Genomic DNA, 25287 nt, shown 5'->3' with positions numbered 1-25287 from the left:
ACATACTTGACACTTCCGTTTAGATATCTGATAGCATCTCAAATTCAACAGAATGAAATGGAACTCTTGGCTTTTTCTCCTAAATGGCTTTCTTCTGCAGTCCTCTTCAGCTTGACTAATATATCATCTGACTGTTTATGACAGAAACCTAGGAATCCTTCATTCCTTTCTTTCCCTCTGTCATCAGAAAGTCCTATTGATTGTACCTCTGACTTACATTTTGTTACATACATCCCACTTCTCTCCAATTTCACAGCCACCGCCCTGTTTCAGGAACCAATAAGAACTTCAGAAATGGCCTCCCAACTGGTCCATTTGCTTCCATGCTTGACCCTTCTTCAACCCAACATTAATAACGAGAATAAGGATAAGAATACTTTTATAGTGCTGTCTACACCAGCCACTGTTCGAAATTCATTACATGTATTAACTCATTTAATCCGTACACTGGTTGTAGGCAAATCCCTTACTAAAAACTAACCCATGGCTCCCATTGTTTTAAGAATAAAATTCAAACTCTGTATCTTACTCTGCAAGATTCTGAATCATCTGACTTCTCCCTCCAGCCTCCCCTCCTTTTTTTTAGGCCAATCACACTGCTTTTCTTTCCTTCCTCGAACATGTGCTCAAGTCTTTGCAGTTCCTCTCCCTTCTATTTTATCTCCCAACTTTTTACATGACTAGGTTATTCCTCTTCTGTAGGTCTTAGCTCACACAATATATCCTTGGAGAGGCCTTCCCCATGTACTCTACCCTGCTCACGGGACGGGACGGGAATTCTGTATCACGTCATCCAGTTTATTATCTGAGCAACGCTTATCACAGTTTGTACTGATTTTGTTTCTTTGTTTCGTTGTTTATATTTTGTTATCCCCACTGGGCTGTAAACTGTAGGAGGACAGATACTTTGTCACTTTTGTTTCCTGCCCTTGCCAACTCCAGGCAGAATGTCTAGAACCCCGAGTGGGTCCACACCTATGGGTAGAATGAATGATTGAAAGGATAAATAACATACAACAGAAGACTTTGACCTCACAAGGTTTTTGGAGGATTAAAGCGCATGAGATGACCTATCTATCTTATGTTACGAATCAGTCTCCAACTCAGGTGTTTGAGAAAAATCACTGCCTTCCTTTCCATGATTTATCATTTACTTTAGTTTTAAACTCTGAGATTTCCCTCACCTGAGTGAACAGACATTCTAAGCTTAGTCTTCCTCTTTCAAATCCCTCCCAGAGGATCCGTGTAGTACAGAAGTTAGGTGGGGAGAGGGCATGTAGGTCACCACCTAGAGAGAGGGGAGAACTATGTCTCAATAGCCCCCCTGGATGTCTTGAATGCTTCCAGGTCCCACTCAGATAATAGACCCTCAGGGGGCTCATGGGATTTGTTCTGCCTTAGTAGATATGTAGCCATTCTTTTCTGGGTCCTGCCTCCTTCCTTGTGGTATTTCTAGGACAGGCCTACAGATCTTTCTCTCTTCCCTCCTCTCTCCTCTGGATACCTGGAGGAAGAGTCCTGCTGCAGCCCCTGCTTCTGACCAAGATCTGGTCTCTGCTCTTGAATTTCCTAAGGTCTTGTGGCTTCATTCCTGTAAGACGGTGGTCAGAAGGATTTTTAGATTGCCTCTATTTCCCCTCCCCCAAGGCAACAAGCACAGAAGGGAAAAGAGAAATACAAGAGGAAAAACATATATTGTTATAGCTTATAAAATAGCCAGCTACATTCATAAAGCAGCAGTTTTAGTAAGCACTTAGCAAATATTAGTTCACTACTTTTGTCACTTTCTTTCCTCCCTCAGAGGTCTCACCCGTTATCTGTAGAGTCAAAGCACATTGGGATATTAATGCTGACCGTGCTGAAATAACAACCTCTTTCCTGGCCAACTGTCTTAGCTAGCTCAAGCTGCCTTAAGATAAATCCATAGGCTGTGTGGCTTAAACAACCCTAATCACCTCCCCAAATTCCCATCTCCAAACACCATCACATTGGGGTATAAAGCTTCAACATATAAATTTTGGAGGGACACAGGAACACAAATATTAAGTCCATAAGACCAACTTTTCTGTTCTCTCAGAGCCCATACTCTGGTGTGGCGTGTAAGGTTATTTCTCACTTTAGTAGGTGTTCGTACACAAGCATTCGGATGAATTACCCAAACTTCACTTTTTTTGGTGCACTGCATTTCCTCTTTCTTTGCTTCCCATAGCCATTGGGTTTGAGGCATTCATATCCACAAGTTGGGAGTGGTCTAGGTTTGTCCATACCACCAGGCTTCATTTTCCACCCCTTGCTTTGCTCTGGCTTCCAGATGCCTTCATTCAGGGCTGTACATGAAACAGAGCCTCTCCAATGACTGACTGGAAAGGCCAAGGCCAAATGCAATATCCGCAGTAAGTGCCTGGAGGAAGAATTCCGAGGCCTTTCTGTAACCTTTTTCTCCATGGTCCTGCCTTACTCTAATTTTTTTTTTTAACTTTTCACTATGGAGAATTTTTAACGAAAGAAAAAGTAGTCAGAATAATAAAATTAATACTTGTGTCACCCAGAACCAATAATCATCAACCCATGGTCAGGCCTATTTGATTTTCACACCCATCTATCCTCCCTCCTGAATTATTTCAAGGCAAAACCCAGACATTATATTATTTCTTCTGTAAATATTCCGCTATGCATTCCTGAAAGATAAGAATATTTTACTGTGCCACAATACCATTATCATACCTAAAATAAAGTTATAAAAAAGTCAATCCTTAATATCAATTATGCAATGCTGAAATTCCAATTGTCTCATACTTATTATACATACTTTTATAATTTTGTATTTGAATTGATTCTAATAAGATCCATACCTTTTCCTTGTTTGATATTTCTAATTTATAGATTTCCCCCTCTGTCTTTTTTTCCCCTTGAAATCTTTTTAAGACATTGGTTCCTTTTTCTCATTAAATTTCCCACAGTCTACATTTTGCTGACTGTATCTCTGTCATGTAGTTGAATATGTTCTTCCATTCTTTACATTTCCTATAAATCATAGAGACTTGTCAGATTCAAGTTCTATTCTTTTGATAACACCACCTCCAAGATGGTGTCCTGCTCTCAAATCTGGGCCTTCTAAAATTTAACCATCCAGTAGAACTTTGTGTGATGATGGGAATATTCTATATTTGTTGTGTAAAATTATGGTAGCCACTAGCCACATTTGGTCATTGAACCCTTGAAATGTAACTAGTGCAACCAAGGAACTAGTTTTTCAATTGTATTTAAGTATAATTAAATAATATTTAAAGTTTAAGGAGCTACATATGGCTAGTGGATGCCATATTGGACAGCACAACTCAAGAGTTTCCAAAGTCATCATTGGTTTGGTGGGCAAAGCATGGCCAGTGAGGCTGGAGTTAGGCTTGCGGTAGACTGTCTTTACAAAATAAACGAGCCAGCCACTACCCCCTTTGTGTTAGGTAGTCAGTATGGTTACATCCTTCAGACACTGAAGTTGGGATCCAGCGTCCATTACTTCCTCTTGTACACATGGGAACTCAGTACTGTGCGCATCTTTTTAGACTGGGAGGTAGGTCACTGGCTTCCTCTACCACTTCATCTATGGATGTTCTCAATGACCTTAGCCCACAAGGATCCTCAAAAAAATATACACTGGTTATATATAATTTTCCACGATGTCTTCTATTTAAAAGAACCTGTCAGGTATTTCAGTTTTTCAAATGAGTATCAACTTCCCTGAGAAGGATCTTACCATACAGTGAAGTAAAGAAAGGCAGGATGTTATCTAATTGAAGACACCAAGGGATACAAAGGGACCCGACTGCTCCTGGGCTGACATGAACCTTTTTGCAGGTGACTTTGGTCCTGTGAAATATATAAAAATATGTGCCGTATTATATGACAAAGAGCTATGAAAGTTATAGAAATATATTGAAGAGAGAGATGAGTAAGCTGAATTAATCAGAAAAGGCTTCATGTGGATCTCACAGCTTGCGTTGGATATGGTACTCTGAGGGTTAAAGGGAGGGCAAACTAGACAGGAAATTGTGAGCATAACAACGTGGGAAGGAGTACACATAGTGTGTCTCGTTAAGATTAGAGGGTGTGTGATTGGGAGACCTGAGAAATATGGTAGGATGGATAGGGTAGGGTAAGATTGCAGAGAATCTAGAAAATCACCCATAAGAAACTTGAAGGAAACAAAAAGCTATGAGAGTAAGTGTATCAGCTGAGATACTTTAAACAAGTAATAGAAAACTTGATTCCATTGATTTAACAAAGAGAAACATATATTATGACTTCACATAGAAATCTGAATGTAGAGCCTAGGTTGGCTTTTTTCCTTCTGCCATTCTCTGATGGCTTGTTCTGAGGCTGGCTCTCCTCATGGTCACAAGACGGCTGCTACAATTCCAGGCATCACATCCAAACACAACAATGTCCAGATGACAAAGATAAGGCATCCCACCCTGAATGGCTTTTTGAAAATTTAATCAAAGAAGTAGACCTTTCCCCAAATCCCCTTTAGATCTTTCTTATCCATTGATCAGAATTATATCACATGCGTACACCTAAGGCAATTGCTGGGGGAAGGATGGCAAACCCATGAGACTGAGGTTGGAACCATCTCCCCTGAGACCCGTGGTTATACAGAAGAAAGTGGGTCCCTGAAAATTTATATTCTTTTAGGAGAGAGGAAGGGGTAATGGCTATTGGCAAAATAGATCAGACTTTAAGTGGCGTGATACTTGTGCACTTCGGGATCCCTCTTTAAGAAAAGGCATACAAAGGTACTAAGACAAACTTAGGAAGAAAAATACTAACATTTTAAGTAACTGCCTGGCACACCCCTACGAAACATTTTTTTCAAAAGCCTTTTTACCTGGCAATGATTTTGTATGTCACTTTCTATAGTGTTGATAGAAAGATAATACGATCTTTCTTCAACACGGTGGATCAAAAATATTTTTTAATTGGTAGTTTAAAAAATTCCTTTCAGCTTGACAACTTGCTATTGGTAATGCCATGTAAAGATTTAAGGTTGTTGCTAAAATGGAAGAAACCACCTTCCAGTTTGTTTCTTAAATGAGTTGTAGGATCTCCGGGTAAGATTTCAAGTTTCCTTGTGTGTTGGCTAAACTCAAATACACTTTTCATTCATGACACTCCTAAAACAGTTGTCACTATCCTCTTTGTAATGTATATCATGAGTTTTGTGCTAAATTTGTTGATGTCAGTATTTTGTGTCAAATCATTAAGAAATTAAAATTGTTTCCAATGTGTCCAGATGATTTGAATTATTAATCAAATTATCAGATATTCCAAGAGTCTATTCATTACTTTCATCCACAATTTATCTTTTATTTTTAATATATTACTGCTTAAAAAAAATATTCTGAGTGTAGTCCAAACAGTTCCTAATTCTCACTATTTGCTTTTAACCAATGTAGGTTTACCTTGAAGTGAAACACATAAACCTAGTCTACTAAACCCAAACTAAATATATCCCCAGTTAACTTCCCCTTATCAGTGCAGCATACACTACCCACAGTCACCCTGCTACTATTCAACATGAGGCAGGGAAATGGGTGGAAAATGACAGTGGCTACAACCAATGGTGTTGATAATGCCTTATACACACTTAACCTTGAAAGTCACATGCTCTTCTCTTCCGGACTTTGCAAAGTTGCCTGAGTGAGTGGCCTGGGAGCGTAAGCTTCAGTGGCTTCAGTGAACCAAGACATAGAAGTGTTCCCAGAGGACCTAGAATGGGAAGTGGCAGGGGGCCTGGAATGGAGACAGGAGGTAGGAGACCCTGGATACAAACACCGAGATGCCTGGTGAACAAGCAGAGGCAGTGGATAAACGCGGGCCAAATCAGTGATGCATCTCAGATTATCAGGGCTGGGGGTGGGCATTACTGATAGGGTCAAAGAGGTTGGAAGGGTGGGATTGTCATGTCCTGTGACAACAACCAGCGTGACTTACTTAAGCTGGTGTGGAGGGACTGATATTTGAAGTTTGCTGAGCCTCCAGCAGACGTTGAAGGGCAGTTGAGTGCAAGGAGAAGTGACTTGCCGGGGGCCATTCCTTAGACTGTGGCAAAGCTGGAAGGGAACTCAAGTTTTTCTGACTCCTATTCTTTTCTTTACCCCAGGCTGCCTCCCAAGTAAAACCTTTACCACACACTAAGAATTCCAAGCTGGAAGGAGACTTTCATACCTGCCTAGGAGAGCCTTCCTGGGAGGTCAAGTCCTTGTAGTGGGTGGCTCCTCTTATTGATGATTTTATCAGTTGTAGGGAACCTGTGCTGGGTGCTAAGAACATCCATACAACAGGGAGGCAGGGAGAAACCTATTGTATTAAGTCTTTCTTTCTTTGTTCAATCCCCTCCCCCTTGCCTCCCACAGTCACCTGGTACTGGTGCCAAAATATGCATTCTAGTGCCTTTAAGCAAAACTAGTTCTTCTGCCAGGGAGAACTCTGATGCTAAACATTCTGATTTTTCCCCCTTTAAAACCGTTTATCAAGTTTTCGCCACGCAAGAGTTGAAGCATTTCAGTCACTGAAACAGTTCAGTGATGATTTTGGCTGCTGTTTTTTTAAAGGGGTATTCATTCATTCATTCATTCATTCATTCGTTCGTTCAACAAATACTAATCAAATGCTGCAATATGACAGACACTACTCCTGACACTAGAGCAAACACAGTCAGTGTCTGCCATCTTGGAGAGTCTAAGGAAATAAATAACAAATGTAAAATTGCAACGGTCACCTAAAGAAGAAGCATGTGCTTGCCTGATGTTCAGCCTCTGTGCACGTATACTGCTGTATCAGTGTTAACATATTTAAATGCATCTACAGTGATTGTAGTAGATATTTGCTTCAGATGGCCACAGTCTTTTGCTGCCACCCATCATGAGGTGAAGTCTTTTCCTTTTGTTGCATCAGCCTGGCCTTGGGATTTACTTGAACAAGGAGAGTGCTCTGAAGGGGAGCTATTAGACTTCTGAGCCAAGGCCGTAAGAAAACTGATAGTTTCTGCTTCTACCATTTAGAAGCCATCCATCATAGAAAAAGCCAAATATCCAGAGATCACAGCACTGAGGAAACCAAGCTAGCTGTGGGGAGAGGTCTCATGGAGAGAGTGATGTTCAACCAGGTCCCGCCTCTTCATCAATCCCAGGTAAGGCACCAGTCATGTGAATGACGAAGCCATCTTAGACATTCCTACTCCAGTATACAACACCTGAAGTAGAAAAACCACACAGATGAAACCAGGCCAGATTGCAAAAATTATGAGAAAGAATAAATTGTTTTTTTAAGTTGTTATGTTTTGGGAAGGTTTGTTACACCACAGGAGATAATTAAAACACCAGTATAGCTGCTGCCTTGAGCCCCTGAGTGTCCCCTCCCCTGTGGCCTAGGCCCCTCAAGTCCTGTCTCCAGCACCCCCACAACTGTTCCCCACCATGAGTTAGCGTTAAGCAGTCAATTCCTGGCACAAAAACCGAAACAATAACAGCGACATAACACAAACTACAATGTGATACTCGGTTAAAATTGAATTTCCGACAAGCAACAAATGACTCAGAGTAGGTATGCCCCCTGTGTGGTATTTTCTCTGGCAACCCTATGTGTCAGGCAAAGACACATGGCTGCTGAGATGCAGTCCTGGCCTCTGTATTCCCCATACATTTCCCCATCAACTTAAGGCAACACTGAAAGAGGCTTTGCTTCTTGCAACTGAAGCAAACAGTGCCACACAGCACAGGTGTTAGTGAGCAGCCCATTTGGAGTGAATTGACTCAGAGGAGTGCTGAGAACTCAGGTTGTAAGGTAGTTTGGGGACAGATTGTGGAGGGTCCTGAGTGCCAGGCTAAGAGCTTGAGATGGACGATGACACAATGGCAGCAGCATTTCAAGAAGATACAGCTGACAGTGTCTTTTTGACAAACTGGAAGGTGGCATTCCTGGGCAGGGGGTGCTAACCAGAAGGCTGTGGTGAGACGAAAGTTTGAAGTAACCATAGGCTCCACTGGACACTACGAAGGAAAACTGTTTCTCTCCTCAGAACACTTTGACACCAAAGGTGTGGGTTTTCCACACTGAGTAATTCTCCAATTCTTTGTGGACACCTACTGGGTGTCCCATAATTTAATTTGATTCTGATACTAAGTACCCAGAATTAGTGCAGACCCCACAGGCGAAGGGCTCAGTCCCACAAGACTGTCCCCACCTCAAATGCCAATCACAAGGAGTGGGTCCCCAGGATACCCACACTTCTGTCTGACTTGGCTACAAGTGGGGGTTCCCACAATTCCCCTCCCTAGGTTTGATAATTTTCTATAACAGCTCACAGAACTGAGGGAAATGCTTTACTTACTATTACCTGCTTGTTATAATGAATGTTATAAAGATACAAATGAGCAGCCAGATGAAGAGGAACGTAGGGGGATGTCTGGAAGCATCCCGAGCACAAGACCTTCTGTCCCTAGGATGTGCCACCCTCCCAGCATGTGGATGTGTCCATCACTCTGGAAGCTCTCCAAATCCCTACGTTTAGGATTTTTATGGCAGTTCCATTACGTAGGCATGATTGATGAAATCATTGGTTATAGGTGATTAACTCAATCCCAAGGCCTTCTCCCCTCCCCAGAGGTTGGGGATGGGTGGGGCTAAAGCTCCAATCCTCTAATCACTTGGTTGGTTGCTCTGGCAGCCAGGCCCCATTCTCTAAGAGTCAAGTCATCAGCATAAAATCAGGTATATGAAAGGGGCTAATTATGAAGTACAAAAGATATTTCTATCACCCCTGTCACTCAGGGGATTTTAAGAGTTTTAAGAGCAGTATTTCGTATTTAGTAAGGCCATAGGTGGAGACCAGTAGTGAGATAAATCATGAATAATAATACTGTGGCTTTGAAGAGTCTCTTCAAATTGCCAGGAACCAGGGACAAAGACCAAATGCATATTTTTTATTATAACACAATATCATAGCTGGAATGGAGAGGGAGTGACAAGGTGACCGTTTTTGAAGGAAGAATCAAGAGGCTTTGGTGAAAGTTTGCATGGCAAGAAGAGTCAGGAGCAGGAGGAATCAAATATGTCGGTGGTACTCTTGTGGTTATGGAATAGTGGCTCCACTGCCCTGGAGTTTTGTTTCCCGAGGAAGTTGGAAGAGGGAGCTACTCTGAAAAGAAGAGCAGTGCCTTTTACATGTGTTGGTTTTGAGAGTCAGTCAATGGAAAAGTCCAGTCAGTGGTTGAAAATTCCATTAAATTACAAAAGCAACTAATATTTACTCTGTGCTTCCTGTTCTAAGAACTTGAAGCATATTAATTTGTTAAATCCTCACAAAAGTTCTGTGAGGGCGGCACTATTATGACTCCTACTTTATAGATGAGGAAACTGAGTAACAGAGAAGTTTGGTAACGGGTCTGACATTGACGTTCCATTCCAGCAGCCTCTTACTGCCTTTGCCACACTTCCTCCCAACTTAGACCCAGGGATTTGCGCCTCAGCTCCCCTTTTAGTTTAACAAATCAATCTAGAGCTGAGAAGAAAAAGGTTTATTTGTCAGTATCATATTAATTAATTAAAATTTTGTAAGAGGAAATATACAATTAAAACCAGACACCCAACATTCAATTATGTTTACATATAAAAAGAATCAAAATGGGTGTGGCCACATGGCATATTTATTTTGTGGCTTCTAATGAAGATGCTTTAATTTTACATTGCCATTTCTGTATGTAGTATGTAGAAAGACCATAAGTGGAAACCACTAGTGAGATGAATCATGAATAATAATATTGTGCCTTTGAAGAGTCTCTTAAACATGACTGAAATTATTAGCAATAGTATATTAATTAACTAATTAATTCTAGCTTTATTATCTTAATCAATGACAATATTCTTATATGGGTGGCTGAAAATAAGCTGCTAGCTGGTAATTTAGTTTTCTTTTTCTTTAAAAATAATATTGTTTATATTCTGTGTATAATACTAATGCATTTTCATTAGTTAATTTCATTTAAGTCATACATTCTTGCTGGACTGGAACTTGTTATTTTGTCCTGAAGAGAATTGTCGGACCCGCGTCCTAAGATTCATAGCTGGCATTGCTCCCTTGTTCTGGAAACAGTTCGAAAGAGAATATTGCATTCCTGAAGTCAGAGGCTGGCTCCAGATTTCAGTCTTCATCCACATAAGAACTATTTGGAAGAGGGAAATTTGAGGGATGGGAATTGAGTACATGGAGATGTAATGAGGTCATCAGCAGGGCAGCAGATTCAGGACACAGGTGGACGGGACAAACGCTGCCTCTTCCTACTGTGCCAGCAACCATGCTTCCAACTTCACAAACAGAAGGGGGATTATGGGGAAGAAAAAATCTTTACTCTTGCACATGTTTTAGCCTAATGCTGATTCAGCCACAGGCAACTTTGGATGTGCGAGTGGCCTCAGTGTGTGCAGCCTGGTTCTTTTCAACACTGTGTACTTCTCCTGGTCATAGAGCCATAAGTAAACTTGGAAAAAGCAACAGCCCAGAGAAATAAATTCAGGACTGCTGTGCAGTGACACTGAGCAGTGGGGTGTTCTCAGCTTTCCCTAATAATTTGCTGCTGACACTGCAGGAACAGATGTTTACTAATGGCAGGATTGGGGTACTTTGGGGTGGACTGAAGGGAGAGACTCTCAATGCCCTCCAAGATGCCAGTGGGCCCAAGGCATTGGGCTGTTGAACCATGATAGGATAACTGACTTGTGAGTTTCATGGGAAAGTAGACAAAATCTTTGTGAACTTGTGTAAATCAAATACATAGGCTAGTAGTAGATGAAATCTATTGATTCATATAACAGCTCAGTCTGAGAGCTGTAGGAATGAGAATGCTGGGGAGAAATTTTGTGACCGTTTTGATGAAGCAAGAGTGTGTGTATGTGTGTGTTTATGAACTCTTATCCCGACCTCCCCTTCCCCCAATTTCTGTTATTCCTGAATGTCAATAGTGGTTTGGGTTCAGGTTCAAAATAGCATTGCGAGAGGCTCCTGAACTCACTTCCTACAGACACACCAAATCTACAGCTACAAAAGAACGATTCCCTCTGAAAGAAATCCAGGAACTAAGTGAACTCAACACATGGGACAAAGGAGAAAAAACCCACATTGAAACAAGTAGGAGATGCTGAGACACAATCTCACCATAAACCCCAGTCTTGGTGCTGCAACACAGAACTGGAGAGAATTCCCAACTCCCAGCTTCTCCCCTGAAGAGCCAAGGGTTTGAACTGCACATATGTTATCCCACTTTTAAGACTTCCACCTGAGAGATAGGTCCCCAAAACATGTAGCTTTGAAAGCCAACAGGGCTTGTGCCCGTGAGACATACCACACTCTTCCCCAAAATTATGATTTCAACTTGATTATTTTACTTTTCTGGGACACATGATTTTTTTTTTAACCTAGGAAAAAAGGATGAAACTCCTTAGAGATTGATGTGGATACTTGATCAAAATGAATTCTATAATTAAAAATATAATAATTTATATTTTTTGAAAAGGTAGAAAATTGGTTCATTTCATGCAAGTTCTGCTGGCCACTTGGAATAAAGTTAAAACACCTTTTGAATAGGTCATCTGAATGTATTTTCTCTCGTAAGTAGGTTTAAGCAAAAACAGATTGCAGTTTTCCTTTCCCTGTTTTCTTGACATCACTATGTGGTGTTGCTTGTTTGAAGGCCAGACAACAACAAATGCGGTGTGTGTGTGTGTGTGTATACATATGGAACAAGTTTTCTTTTCAATGACGAACACACGAGTGGATCCCGTGCTTTTTTCCTGGTTGTGCCAGATCCAAGCACACAATGAGATAGGCTCAAAGCTGAGCTGCTTGGCCTAGAATGAAAATTCTCCTGCAGGCTCCTCCAACTTCTGGTGATGGCTTAAGAATGAAGATGAAGACAGGGAGTAAGATTCTTCATAAATGAATGGTCTAATTCAAGCTTCTAATTTGGGAAAGCTGCCAACTCCATTATTTATTTGGCTTAAATTCAACAGTTCACACCCAGGGCATTCTGCTAACTCCGTGTTGTACTTTCAACAGCTATGAATGCAACAAATATCAGGATTTTATTTCAAACAAAAATGATTTGTTTTTATTTTTCTATATGGGTGTGAGGGGAGGGTGGGGCAGAATGAATCTATTTACAAATTATTTAAATGAAAGTCATTAAGCAGTGGATGATTTATGTTCAGATTTTAGAGTATTTTTAAAAATCTAGGCCATTAATATTTATTGTGTTTAGGGCTAGTCTAAGAAACTAGTGTGAGTAAAATATCTTACTCTGTCTAACAGTTTTACATGCAAATTTGGTGAAATGATAGAGAATGCATTAAGAGAAAAACTTAAAAAATACTAGTGAAAAGGAGAAAAAAATGGTATGTATTCTTAGTAAAGGCTGATAAACTAGCTTTATAAATATAAGATATACTCACTAAAAGACAAATAATAAATTTATGTTTATGTTTGGTAGCATATGTAGGACCCTAATAATTACTTCCCAAAGGTAGTAGGATGTATTTGTTATATTACTTTTTTTTTTTTTTTTTTTACCTCTATTTGCTTTTTCCTGTGAGGCACTGTCTGAGTGTCTCTATTCTTCTTTTATTTATTTATTTATTTATTTATTTATTTATTTATTTATTTATTTATTTATTTATTTTATTAGTTTCAGGTGCACAAAACAACGTAATAGTTAGACATTTATCATTTATATCCTTCACACTTTGTCAACTCCCTCCCCCCATCCACTATCCCTCTGACATCGCACACAGCCATTATGTTTCCACTGTCTCTATCCCTAATCCTGTACTCCGCTTCTTGTAACTGTATATATAATAAATATATATGTGTGTATATATATATATACACACATATATATATTACATACACACACACATATATATATATATATATATATATATATATATACACACACATATATATTCATTATTGTTCAGCTTCAGCTTCAGGTATACAGTGTAGTGTATACTACATTTTTTAACGGAGTAATGTGAGGGTTTTTTTTTTTGCAGCCCTTCCCAGTAAATATAGCCTAGTTGGATAAATGATTATTTCAAGCATCTGTTCTAATTATAGCTGCCTCAGTAGCCTCTTGGTGTTTGGTTGTTTGTGCAGGGGGAGGGGGTAGTGAATACTTTTCATTTAATTATTATTTTTTTTACAGATAGAGAGAAAGAGAGAACTACTGGGGAGGATGGGTGGACAAGTCCTAATCACTTGTGGAGCTTTTAAAACTACATTTTCTCCCTGACCAATTGTGATATTGCAGAGCCTGTCACCCCTTTACTGGACACCCACTTTCCCCTCAACTTCAAACCACACCCAGTGTCAGCTGCTGTGCCTGAGGGAGTGTGTTTTGTCCCTTTTATCCAACTCTGTTTTGGGACAGGAAAAAAAAGTTTGACGAAAAATTTAGTATATCTGAGAGGATTTTTGTTTCTAGAAATAAGGAATAGAATAGATATTCTATCACCAAATATCATCTGCTAGTCAAGCAAGCTATTGTTATGCATCTTTTGTCAGTTGTGGTTTCCAAATAATTTATATTTTAATGCTCAGTCTGGAATGCAAGCTCTTCATAGAGTTTGTGGTGAGACCCACTTGATGACTTTGCTTACAGGGTCCCCCTGAGAAGTATTGTAGGCAAGGAAGCGTCAAAGTTCTAGTCCTGAACCATGGTAGGAAGAAGAGGATGTAAGCTCAACTTCTTTTTTTAACCTACTGGAAGATTCTGTGACAGTTTATTTTCATCCAAAAGGTTGTGATGGTGCCAAATCTCAGTGATCATGAGAGAGCTTGTGTCCTCCGGTCAGGTCCACCAACTTGAGTAATGATCTATCAGCTTCGGAGTTCTGAACTTCTAAGATTAGAGGGAGCTGTGGGCGGAAAGAATCTCCCCCACCCCACGTTCTAACATTGCCACTGAAATAAATACGCTTTTAGTTGAGTGAGCTCAGACACAGAGGAGTCAAGGCTGGAGCATGTCGCTGAAAAGGAAACCCAAGAAAAATCCTGACACATCTTGAAAAGACCTCTACAAATCTAGACATGACTATAGTCCAAAGGCTTGCCCAAGAAATGTGGGTGGAAGGGAGATGGTTCAGACCTGAGGAGCCTAAATCCATTTGTGGCTTTGCTGAGTTTCAATCTGGCTCCCCAGCACATGTCATTTGGGGTCCCATAAAGGAGACAAAGTCCATCTGTGGGAGGCAGCAGGCAGGGGTGGCCTCTTGGAGGAGGTGATGTTTCTTGGATGAAATACAGGTTCTCTAGAATGTAGGATACCATAAGGGAGAAGAAGTCGCGTCTAGAACCTTCCTGTTTGGGCTTTCTCTCCCTAATTCTCTAAGTTTGATTCTAATCCATTTGTAAAGCTTCTGAAGAAGGATAACTTTAGTTTCTGTGAAGTAATGTTTTCCCTTTCACTTTTCTCCTTCAAATGGGAAACCAAGTAGTTTAAAGGAGGCATATAAAAGAGGGCTATCAAGGCCTGTTCCCTCACGCCACTGCCTATGTCATAAACCAGTTGAGTGTTGTATGGAAAAGGTCTTCTATTTTCTATGTAAATGAAATAAAAGGAAAGAAAAACAACCAACTGCCAGATCCATTCCAGTCAATGGAACTTGAGAAGTTACTGTTTGAAAAACACCTGGCTAAGTAAATCAGAGTGCACATACGAGGCTGGAGGGTGAAGAGTGTGTGTGAAGGTAAGCCACAAACCTCAAAATATCGTCAGTAACTCCTGCTTTCCTCCTGCCCCTCAGCGCAGGAGAGACTCTCCTGGGTCTTTAGCTTACAAGTTGCAATCGTGAGCCCAACTTCTGGCTCTGCGATTGACTAGCTGGTGGGAGGGTTGATCAGTGAGCCTCAGCATCTTCATCTGTGACGACGTTACTCCATGGGGCTCTGTGAGAAGTAAAGAGGAAGGTGAGTGTGACGATTTCAGCACAGGGACTGTCACTAAAGAAAGGCTCACAAAACATTAGTGCCGACATCGTTAGGAACATTCAGTGGTAAAGAGGTGCTGTCAACCTAGGCGGCTGGAAAATACTATAATATAAGTGATCATTACTCAATGACCATTTTAATGTACAGATGTGGGTCTATGCCATGCAGATTAGGTGTACTAAATGATTTGAAATGGTGAACGTTTTTATTTTCCAAATAGCTTAGAAGGTAGATCCCACAAAAAGCAAATCCTGGTCAAGAGTGCAATGGATCCTTAAATGGGTGGTCTATGATTATCTCAAAGAATAAACAGTGTGACAAGAATGGTCAAGCATTGGCTAATGTAATGTGTACCCAGGATGCAGTCCCTTTTCTTAAGCCTCAATGGGCAGAAATGGAAAACGATTACTTTAAAGGTTAGAAATGTTCTATTTTATCAGAATGGAGACGTGAATTCAAGTTTTTGAGACAAGCTTGCTTTCCCCCGCTTTAAACATATGTATTTATTTAATTCTGGGGAAGGATCATGATGGACTATTGATTTTAAACTCCATGAAGACAGGCATTGTCCCTGGTTCCTAAAACAGTGCCTGTCACAAATGACTACTCTAATGAATGAATGGACAATGAGCAAGTACCCTCCATCACCACCACTGTTGAGACAAACTGGGCAGTAACCAGAATGAGGTTTTATTCTTATTCTTATTTGTTTTGTTTTTGACAACATGTATTGCATGTTTTAGCTGGGTTTCTTTGGGAGAAGTAGTGTGTGTGTGTGTGTGTGTGTGTGTGTGTGTGTGTGTGTGTTGCAAACTGTTGTCTGTTCTTATGAAATTGTGTGTTCTTTTAAAAAGATTTTATTAAAAATATAGCTAACATACAATATTATATTAGTTTCAGGAGTACACCATAGTTATTTAACATTTATATTTCTTAAGAAGTGATCACCATGATAAGTCCAGCAACCATCTGACGTTGTACTGTGCTATCACAATACTATTGACTATATTCCCTATGTTGTACATTACATCCCCATGACTTATTTGTTTTATACCTGGAAATTTGGACCTCTTATTCCCTTTCACCTTTTCCCCTCTATTTAAATTTTTCTATTATGGTTGACATTTTATATTAATTTTTTATACTAATATAAATGTTTATATTATATTTTATATTAATTTCAGGTGTACAGCATAGTGGTTAGACATTTATATAATTTAAGTAGTGATCCCCCTAACTAGTACCAACCTGGCACTATACATAATTATTACCATATCATTGACTATATTCCCTATGATTTACTTTACATCCCCATGACTATTTTGTAACTACCAATTTGTACTCCTTAATCTCTTCATTTTTTTCACTCTGTCCCCCAACCCCCTACTACCTATCACCCCAACACATCTCGTACCCATCTGACAACATACATAGTTATTACAGTATAAATTGCTATATACCTTATGCTATACTTTATACTCCCCTGACTACATTGTAACAACTAATTTGTACTTCTTAATCTCTTCCCTTTTTTAACCCACACCCCAACACCCCTCCCATGTGGCAACCATCAAAATGTTTTCTGTATGTGAGTCTGTTTTTGTTTTGTTTGTTCATTCATTTTGTTCTTTAAATTCCACATATAAGCAAAATCACCCTATGTCTGTTTTTCTCTGTCTGACACTTCACTCAGCACAATACCTCCAGGTCCATTCATGCCACCACAGATGGCAAGAACCCATTCCCTTCCATGGCTGAGCAGTATTCCATTGTATATATATACCACCTCCTCTTTATCCATTCACCCATTGACGGACAGTCAGGCTGCCTCCACATCTTGGCCATTGTAAACAATACTGCAATGAAGTCCCTTCAAAGTAGTGTTTTGGATTTCTTTGGATAAATAACCAGAAGTGGGATTATGGGGTCCTTCTTTGTCTCTTGTTAGAACCTATGTATTAAAGTCTATTTTGCCTGCTATAAGTATTGCCTCCCCAGATTTTTTTTTTTCAATTTCCATTTTCATGAAATAACTTTTTTCATCCCTTTACTTTCTGTTTGTGGGTGTTTTTCAATCTGAAGTGAGTTTCTTGTAGACAGCATAGGTATGTAAGGGTTTTGTTTTCTTATCCATTCAGGCCTCCTATATCTTTTGATTAGAGTATTTAATCCATTTATATTGAAAGAAATTGATGACAGATATGTAGCTATTTCCATATTATTATTTATATTTTTTATTATTTTTCCATCTTAAAGAAGTCCCTCTAACATTCCTTGTAATACTGGTTTGGTGGTGATGAACTCCTTTAGCTTTTTCTTGTCTGGGAAGCTCTTTATCTGTCCTTAGATTTTAAATGACAGCCTTGCTTGGTAGAGTACCATTGGTTGTAGGTCCTTGCTTTGCAGCATGTTGAGTATTTGTGCCAATCCCTTCTGGAATGCAATGTTTCTGTTGAGACATCAGCTGACAATCATATTAGGGCTCCCTTATAAGTTACTAGTTGCCTTTCTCTTGCTACTTTTAGGATTCTTTTTTGCCTTTAACCTTTGCCATTTTAATTATAATGTGTCTTTGTGTGGGCCTGTTTGGGTTCATCTTGCTTGGGACTCTCTGTGCTTCCTGGACATGTATGTCTATTTCCTTCACCAGGTTAGGGACGTTTTCAGTCATTATTTCTTCAAATAGGTTCTCAATCCCTTGCTTTCTCTCTTCACCTTCTGGTACCTCTATGATACACATGTTGTTACGCTTGGTGTTGTCCCAGAGTTCTCTTAAACTATCCTTTTTTTTTTTTTTTTTTTTTTTTTTTTTTTTTTTTTGCTGTTTCAATAGGGTGTTTCTGCCACTTTGTCTTCCAAATCACTGATTCAATCCTCTGCTTCATCTAGTCTGCTGGTGATTCCTTCTAATGCATTCTTCATTTTCAGTTATTGTATTTTTCACTTCTGAGTGGTTCTTTTTTATGGTTTCTATGTCCTTTTTTCATGCTTGCTACCTCTTTGTTGAAGTTCTTACTAAGTTCCTTGAGCATCCTTATAACCATTGTTTTGAACGCTGTATCTGGTAGGTTGCTTACCTCAATTTGGTTTAGTTCTTTTTCTGCATTCTGTTCTTTCATTTGGGATGTATTTCTTTGTCTCCTTATTTTGGCTGTCTCTCTTTGTTTGTTTCATGTATTAGATAGATCTGCTATGTCTCTTAGTATTGGTCAGGTGGCCTTGTGTATTAGGTGCCCTGTGGGGCCCTGGCACAGTCTCCCTGGTCACCTGCTCTGGGTGCTCCAGAAGTGTTTCTTGTGTGGGTTGTGTGTGCCCTCCTGTTATAGTTGAACCTTGATTGCTATTGGCATGCCAGTAGGTGAGATTGGCCCTCAGGCTGCCTGGCTCTGGGGTTTGACCACATCCACAGCTTATGTGCTGTTGTGCAGGGGGTTTACCTCACTGAGAGAGGTTTTACCCAATGGGCTCTGGTGCCTGTTGAGACCGCCCTTTGTGTATGCTGTTTATGGGGCTAATTGGTGGGTGCTCTGCTGTGGTCTGAAGCCAACCTCCAAGTATGTTTGTTCTCGGACGTCTTTGGAGGGGCTCTATTGCAGGTCCAGGTTACCCACTGCCTGTGACTAGCCAGTGACTAACTGGTAGGAGCTACAAAGTGATCTGCAGTTGTTTGCCGCCTATGCTAAAGTTGGAGGCACGTGGGAGAGGCCACGTAGCAAATTGCAAAAAGCCAGGACACCTCAAAGTCTGCTGCCACCTGCTAGCTCCCTAAAGGCTCAGCCACAGATAAAGCCTCGTGTGTTACATGAGTTGGGTGTGGCAGTGTTTCAGGGAGTCCATAGAGTGGTAAGAGTTGTAGTCACCAGGTTAATGTAGACTCTGGTTTGGTGCCAGTTGTGAGCCTGGAATGACTCATCAAAAGTCTCAGAACACACCGAGGCCAGTCACTGCCCACCTGGGGCCCTTAGAGTACAATGTGGGTATGGCTGGCTGCTTGGGAGAAAGTGTCTCCAACGCTGGGGGAGTTGGGTGGGGCGGAATCCCAGCAAAGCTCATCAAGCCAATCAGATTCAGATTTGGCCATGGTGGGAGAGGGTTCGACACAGGAAAGATGGCACTGGCCTGATGGCTGCACAGGAGAAGGACCCCACACAGGAAAAATGGCGACTTTCCTCCAGCCCTTGCATCAAAGCCACACACCTTAGTCTGCCCCCTGTATGCCTCTGATGACCCCCAAGTCACCGCCCCTTTGCCAGAGCCCAGGGTGCATGCCTGGGAGTGAGAGAGTCTGTGCATGGGCCGTTTAAGAGGATGTCTGAATTTCCTGCCGCCTCCTGTCCCACCCAGATGGTCGGAATCCCTATTGTGTTTCACAGTTAGCTGTTGTGGGGGCTCCTATTCCTGGTACCCGTACTCCGGGCTGGGGAGCCTGATGTAGGGTTGGGGTTCCTACCTTCTCCAGGGGTAACCTCCATGGCAGAGATATTCATCCTGATTCTCAACTGCCACACAGAGGTTTGGAACCAGCCTGTTTTGTGTCTCCGCTCCTCCTAACAGTGTCAATGTGGCTTCTTTATATCCTTAGTTATAAAACTTCTGTTCAGTCAGACTTCAGATTGTTCTTCAGGTTGCTTGTGCTATAATTTAGTTGTAATTTTAATATGTTCATGGAAGGTAGCATGCACAGTGTTTATCTACTCCACCATCTTGGATCTCTCCCAAATTGCATCTATTCTTTGTGGAGTGAGTGTGTTCCAGGAGACTCAGACCTCAGATGGTGAGGACTTCAGGAAGTTCATGGAGTTATAGAGTGTATCCTTCACTTTGTGCAGGAGAAGGATCTATAACAACAAACTGGTCTACACTTGGGCAAATATAAAAATGGCCATCCTTGCCACACCGAAGTTGGACTAGTTTTAATAGTGATCACTCGGTGTCCTTGGGCCTCGAGGGAACAGTAAGAGAATGGAGATCCTCACTGGAAGTCCTCCTGTAGAGGAAGTGCTGTTTGTAATGGGATGAAGAGATGGACCATAGGAAGAGGGTGAGCTAATGTTCCCCCTGCTGCCACCCTGGCCTCTCTCTCAGGGGCCTCATGGAAATTCTGCACTCTAGGAAGAACGTAGGAGAGCTGACTTTGTGACATGAAAGCAAGCTAGGAGACAGATAAGGGTACTCCTGGGACCCTAGTAGGATGGGTGTGTGGGCTAGACTGTTAAGCAAATTCATCTATTAAACAAGATTATCCATATGGTACTTCCATGACTAGTCAAGCTTTTTGGAAAATGAGTCTAACAGATTGCGATAATCTCGGTCAGTTAGCTGGGCAATTGGGTTGTGAAAAAGTGTATAATGATTTTTGAAGTAAAAGGGTCATTACCACATGACTCTGTATCTCACCATAAATATCTCTTCTTGCTGCCAGTGACTCTCAGGTTAAAGAGACTTGATTTTATCATCTTTCATCTTGTCTATGTTGTCCCCTTGTTAATAGAACAGAATTACTTCTCAAAGGCTTTCCGTTTACTTGCCCCACTAAATTGACAATTCTGTAGTAAGAAACTACAGAAAAGGAAAGCAAAAGGATCTGATTTGTAGTGAGAAAGGATTGATTGTGCTAGGCAGTTTGCATATGTTATTGTATTCATTTTTCTTGGCAATCGTGACACATGAATATTATTATCTCCATTTTACAGATATGAAAACCAAGGCACAGGAAGGCTAAGTCACTTGCCTAACCTAGGGAATGAGGGATCAACCAAGGCATCGAATCTAGAATTATCTCACTTCAGAATCCCTGCTATTTCTTCCATGGCACCACTCTATGCGTCACTCTTGGGTCTTTCTTCATTTTTCTCTGGATGGACATGCAGACATGCAGGTGGCATCAGGAGCAGGACAGATGTGCAGACATGCTAGTAACATTTGGGAATGGGAGGCCATTGTAGTGAACACTCATCTTCTGCCCTTGTACTGATTCTGTCTCCTTCCCCACCCCCAACAGTCTCCTGACTGTGAAAGAAGTCAAAACAAGGGATTTGTCACTTGAGATCAAACCAGTGATCCATCCAGCTCAGTTTCCTGCCCCTTGAGTTTGGCTGAGTCATGACACTTGAGCAAGAGGCAGAAAGTTGGGCAGCCCCTAAGGCGAGCAAACAATATTGTATGGTGTAAATGGGATGAAAACATCCCGGCTGACCCCAGACCTGAGTGCCCCAAAGCAGCAGATTTAATGAAGCAAGTGTCCAGGTGAGGTCACAGTCCAAATTCCAGGCATGTTTTGCCTACACCGGCTTGAAGGGTCCCCTTACATTTCTCTGTCAGATTTATAGACCCATCTGAATCTCATTTTTAAAATTCCAGCCTCTGAGCTTTGATATATTCCTTTCTAATACTTTTCTGCTGTGGCTTGAGAAGCAAAAGGAGCACTTGCATCTACCTTGCAATTAAGATTAACAGAAGAGGAACATTTAAAATGATCTTTAAAATTATTTTGATAACATTTATAATTTTGGCTTCTTACGGTACAGGGAGAGAAATTATAATTTGTTCTAAAACCTTTTCTTATGTCATGTGGTGTTGGTTTATATCCCCCACCTTGTCTTTCATGTTTTCTTTACGTTAGTCCCCCTCCTAACATGTGCTCACTGCCTCTAAAAACCATCGAAATCATATGCTCTAACTAGGGCCAGTGGTTCACCAACAAGGCAGGTCAAAGGGGCCATTTCAGTGGCTGGGCTGGCAGATTCTGAGCAGACACTGGAAGGACCCTGAGTCCCAGGTGGCACTCAGATCTCTCTCTGAGAGTGATGTCTTGTGAAGTGGAACTGAAAGTGTCACGAACCAAGTGCCAAGTCAGATGTGGGGGCTTGTGTGGCTATTAGGACGCCAAAGTCCCAAGACGACAGGGATAAAAGATACTCTCTTCAGGTTCCTGAGGTAAGCAGGCTGGTGGTTGTCCCCTCACATCTACAAAGGGTCCCTGTGATGGACGCCAGCCAGGACTGAATACACACCAGGGTCTCCTGCAATGTGTGTGGCTCAAGCAGCCAGGGAACTTGGGAGTGATGCTGCCATGGGAGGATTGAGTCTTTCTTTTTCCCTTTCCTTTTTTTAAATTCCCCCCCTACTTCTTTTTTGCCTAGTGTGTGAATTTTGGTTTATTGTTTTTATATCTCTTTTGTTCTCATTTTTTTTTTTTTTTTTGCTTTTTATTTGTGAGGCAGAATTAAGTCTTGCCCTTGGAAGTTATGCAGAATCAGTCAAAAGAAAAACAACACCCCTTTTCTTCTTTACCCCTTCTTGCTTTCTTCATGAACGTAAAAGGGGATCTCAGGAACTTGACTGGAACTTTCCTCAGATGACCACGGTCACAGTATAATGGCCCAGTTTCAGGGGGATCCTCTGAATGATTCCATGTTCAAGCACTTCTTGGAGAGCCAATACCGCACGCCCAGGTTATCGTGGGCAGTGTGTCTGGAATGTGAACTGAGCCCAGAATGAGCCTAGCCAGTGGAGAAGAAGGTAGATTTGTGTAATGAGTGCTGGTCAAGAGTTCAAGTTGATTACATTGGCATTTTTCTTTGGAAAGTTGCAAAGCGCTGATATTAAAATATCTTCCCTGTTAATTAAGGTTTTTAATATAATGGGGGCAAAGAACGTTAATGAGCATCATGGCACCCTGGTTGCTGAATTAATGCCTAAGCAAAAAAGTCCCAGACTCTGGGTTTATCTGCCATTAGGCGTCTCTGAGCTGGCAGGAGAAGCAAGCTGACAAGAATCACCGTGGAAATGATTGAGTTTCTCAAGCAGCCTGTGTTATTTTAATTAGACTGGGATATTGAGAACATGGTGCATTGATAAACTGGAGAAATAATGAAGGTTGTTCCTTCTCCCCTCATCTCTTTCCACCCCCTTCAAATGAAGCAATTATTTCCCTGACCTCAGGAACTGCATTTCAAAGAGGTCTGAAGACAGGCTTAGGCCTGCTGCTCCCGTGAATTCTGTGGTGCCCAATTACTGACCTCAGGAGTCAGCATTCTGAAGATTAGAGTCACGGGGAGTTTGCTTCACAGACTCACTTCTAATAATACACCTTCCGTGCAGACACTATTAACCTGCCTTTTCCAGTTAGCCAATAAGGTATGTCTGGGGGCAAAATTGTTATCAGCTCTCGGGGGTCAGGCCCCTGACTCTAATTAGAAACAGAGGCATCTGAAGGGAAAGTAATAAAAGCGCCTAGTGAGTAAATGCTGTCAGTGAAGGAAGGCAAAGTGAGAAGTCATTCTACATTTTGGAACCTACAGGAACAGTACACCTTTGGTTCTGAAACAATCACCGACCATTTAGATTTTCAGCATCTTAAAGCTAGCTCTGATTTCCCGAAAGTTTTATTCCATAAGCTGGGCAAGTAATATTGTTATACTGATCTGAAATGGTTCTGAGGACACAGTGCCTCCTTCCCTTGACCCCCAAACCTTGGAGGCCTTAATCATTTAGTTGAATTGAGTGAACATTTATTGAGAGATGCTGTGTGCCAAATGCTGTGCTTGGATGGCTACCTGGCCCTTCCCAAGGGGTTCCCTGAGAGAATTAAACCCCAATGCCCAAGGCATCCGTAGTAGGTAATGAATTAACCTCTGTCCTACGCTATGTGCTATCCTTGGGACAATCGAGAAAATAGTCACCCATTTTCTGTAGGGCATAATTCCCTCAGGTAACAGCCCCAACAAAAGCTGGGCCACAAAGTGCTGTTCTCCTGCTGGTACTGTTCTAGCCAAGAAGACAGGCAGGTAGTTTGGTGATGACACAGAATGTGATAAAGACTGGGAGAGGGGAGTGTGTGCTAAGGGGGCACGTGGAGGAAGAGCTAACTTGGTCAGGGAGCAGAGGATAGTGAAGAAAAGCCTCCTTAAATCTGAAGGAAGAGCAGGAGCTGGTCAGAGAGGGTAAAGAAGTGTCTGGGCAGGGGGAAGGGTGACAGAGGGGAGCTATTTCTGAGTGGACATTTGGTGACTCCTCAGTATTTAGTATATATTCATGACACATAATAGGTGCTCAATAAATATTTGTTGAATGAATTAAAGAACAAGGGAAAGAAGTATGACTGGAGCAAAACGGCGTGGTTGTGGGAGGTGAAGGGGAAAGTGGAAATGTTGGGGAAGCATTTGGGGTGAGGGACATGTCTGGAGAGGTGAGCCTTATCGGCCACCTTCAACAACGTGGGCTTTTTCCTAAAGGATGAGTGAGCTGCTAAAGGTGGTGAAGGGGATTATGTAGCTTCTTAGTCATGTTGGAAGAGTGGTAGGGTATATAATACAGTTCTTCACTTGAAAGCAACTCTGCAATTATCTGATGACAGATGGGTACCATGTTCAGGCTGGTGACCCACGCAGAGTCCCCCTCGGGTGGGCATCCTGAGGTTCTGTTCTCTCTGGGCTGTGTCCTCCCTCTTCTTCTTCTCTTCGTCCTTTAACTTTTCCTGCTCCTTGCCCTTTTCCTAGGGACCTGCCCCCTCTTGGAGGAGTAGCATCGGACCCTCCAGTGCTGTGATTTGGAAGAAAGCCTCAGATTCTCACATTCCATAGCAGAATATCTCTAAGACAGCCCTCTTTTTTCCTGTAGTGTCACTTTGATATGTTATTATGCTCACGACCTTTAGATGATTTTACCCCTGTTCTCTTGTCATTTAGCACCTTTCCAAATGTCTCAAATAGTTAATGGCAGTTGTAGTAGGGCAGTAGGATCAGCGGGAACTTTTCTCCAAGCTGTCACTAATGTGGGTAGGTTAGTTATATTTTAAATATTCATTTTATAATGAAGGCAATGTTTCAAAGTTATTTTGCCTTCATTGCAGGGCTTTGCTTTTTCCAGGGATGAAGAATCCTTTGTGGGTTTTTTTTTGCCACTTTTATAACATCCACACCACATTTCTTCCATCTCTCAGATTGCAAGAGACTAGGAGTTAGAGGATAGTTTCCAAAGTGGGTCCCCTAGTAGGGAAGCTGGTCTGCGAGGATGAGAGAGGGGCTCAGGAGGGCAGGTTCCAGGTTCTCCTATCCCTGCTTTCGCCATAGTGACTTGGCATTCCTTGGGTGCTGCCCTCAGCATCAGATTCTACTGGCATCCAGGGTTCCACGGGTAAGAACCATCGCTCCAGGGAGAATCTCAAGGCTGACTGCCTGGAGATAGGCAAGGAGCCACTAACCTCTGCACCACTAGGAATACATTGCCTTCAGCCATCGACCTGACAG

At 41.5% G+C, this 25287-nt stretch overlaps 1 long non-coding RNA gene across 4 annotated transcripts in view; it reads left to right on the top strand.

Moving 5' to 3' along the window:
* Positions 1 to 25287, top strand: part of LOC141571141 (uncharacterized) — a 466720-nt gene that overhangs the window by 167350 nt on the left and 274083 nt on the right. The window contains exon 5 of one of the 4 annotated variants that reach the window (XR_016019338.1): positions 7062 to 7189. The exons of the other annotated variants lie outside the window; for them this stretch is intronic. This is a non-coding gene — a long non-coding RNA (uncharacterized LOC141571141). The remainder of the gene's footprint in view (positions 1 to 7061; positions 7190 to 25287) is intronic. 4 annotated transcript variants of the gene reach the window in all.

Source organism: Rhinolophus sinicus, chromosome 16 (genome assembly GCF_057876585.1).
Source record: "Rhinolophus sinicus isolate RSI-liver-muscle chromosome 16, RSI-T2T, whole genome shotgun sequence".
Classification (NCBI taxonomy): Eukaryota; Metazoa; Chordata; class Mammalia; order Chiroptera; family Rhinolophidae; genus Rhinolophus; species Rhinolophus sinicus.
This window is presented reverse-complemented; position numbering and strand designations above follow the sequence as displayed.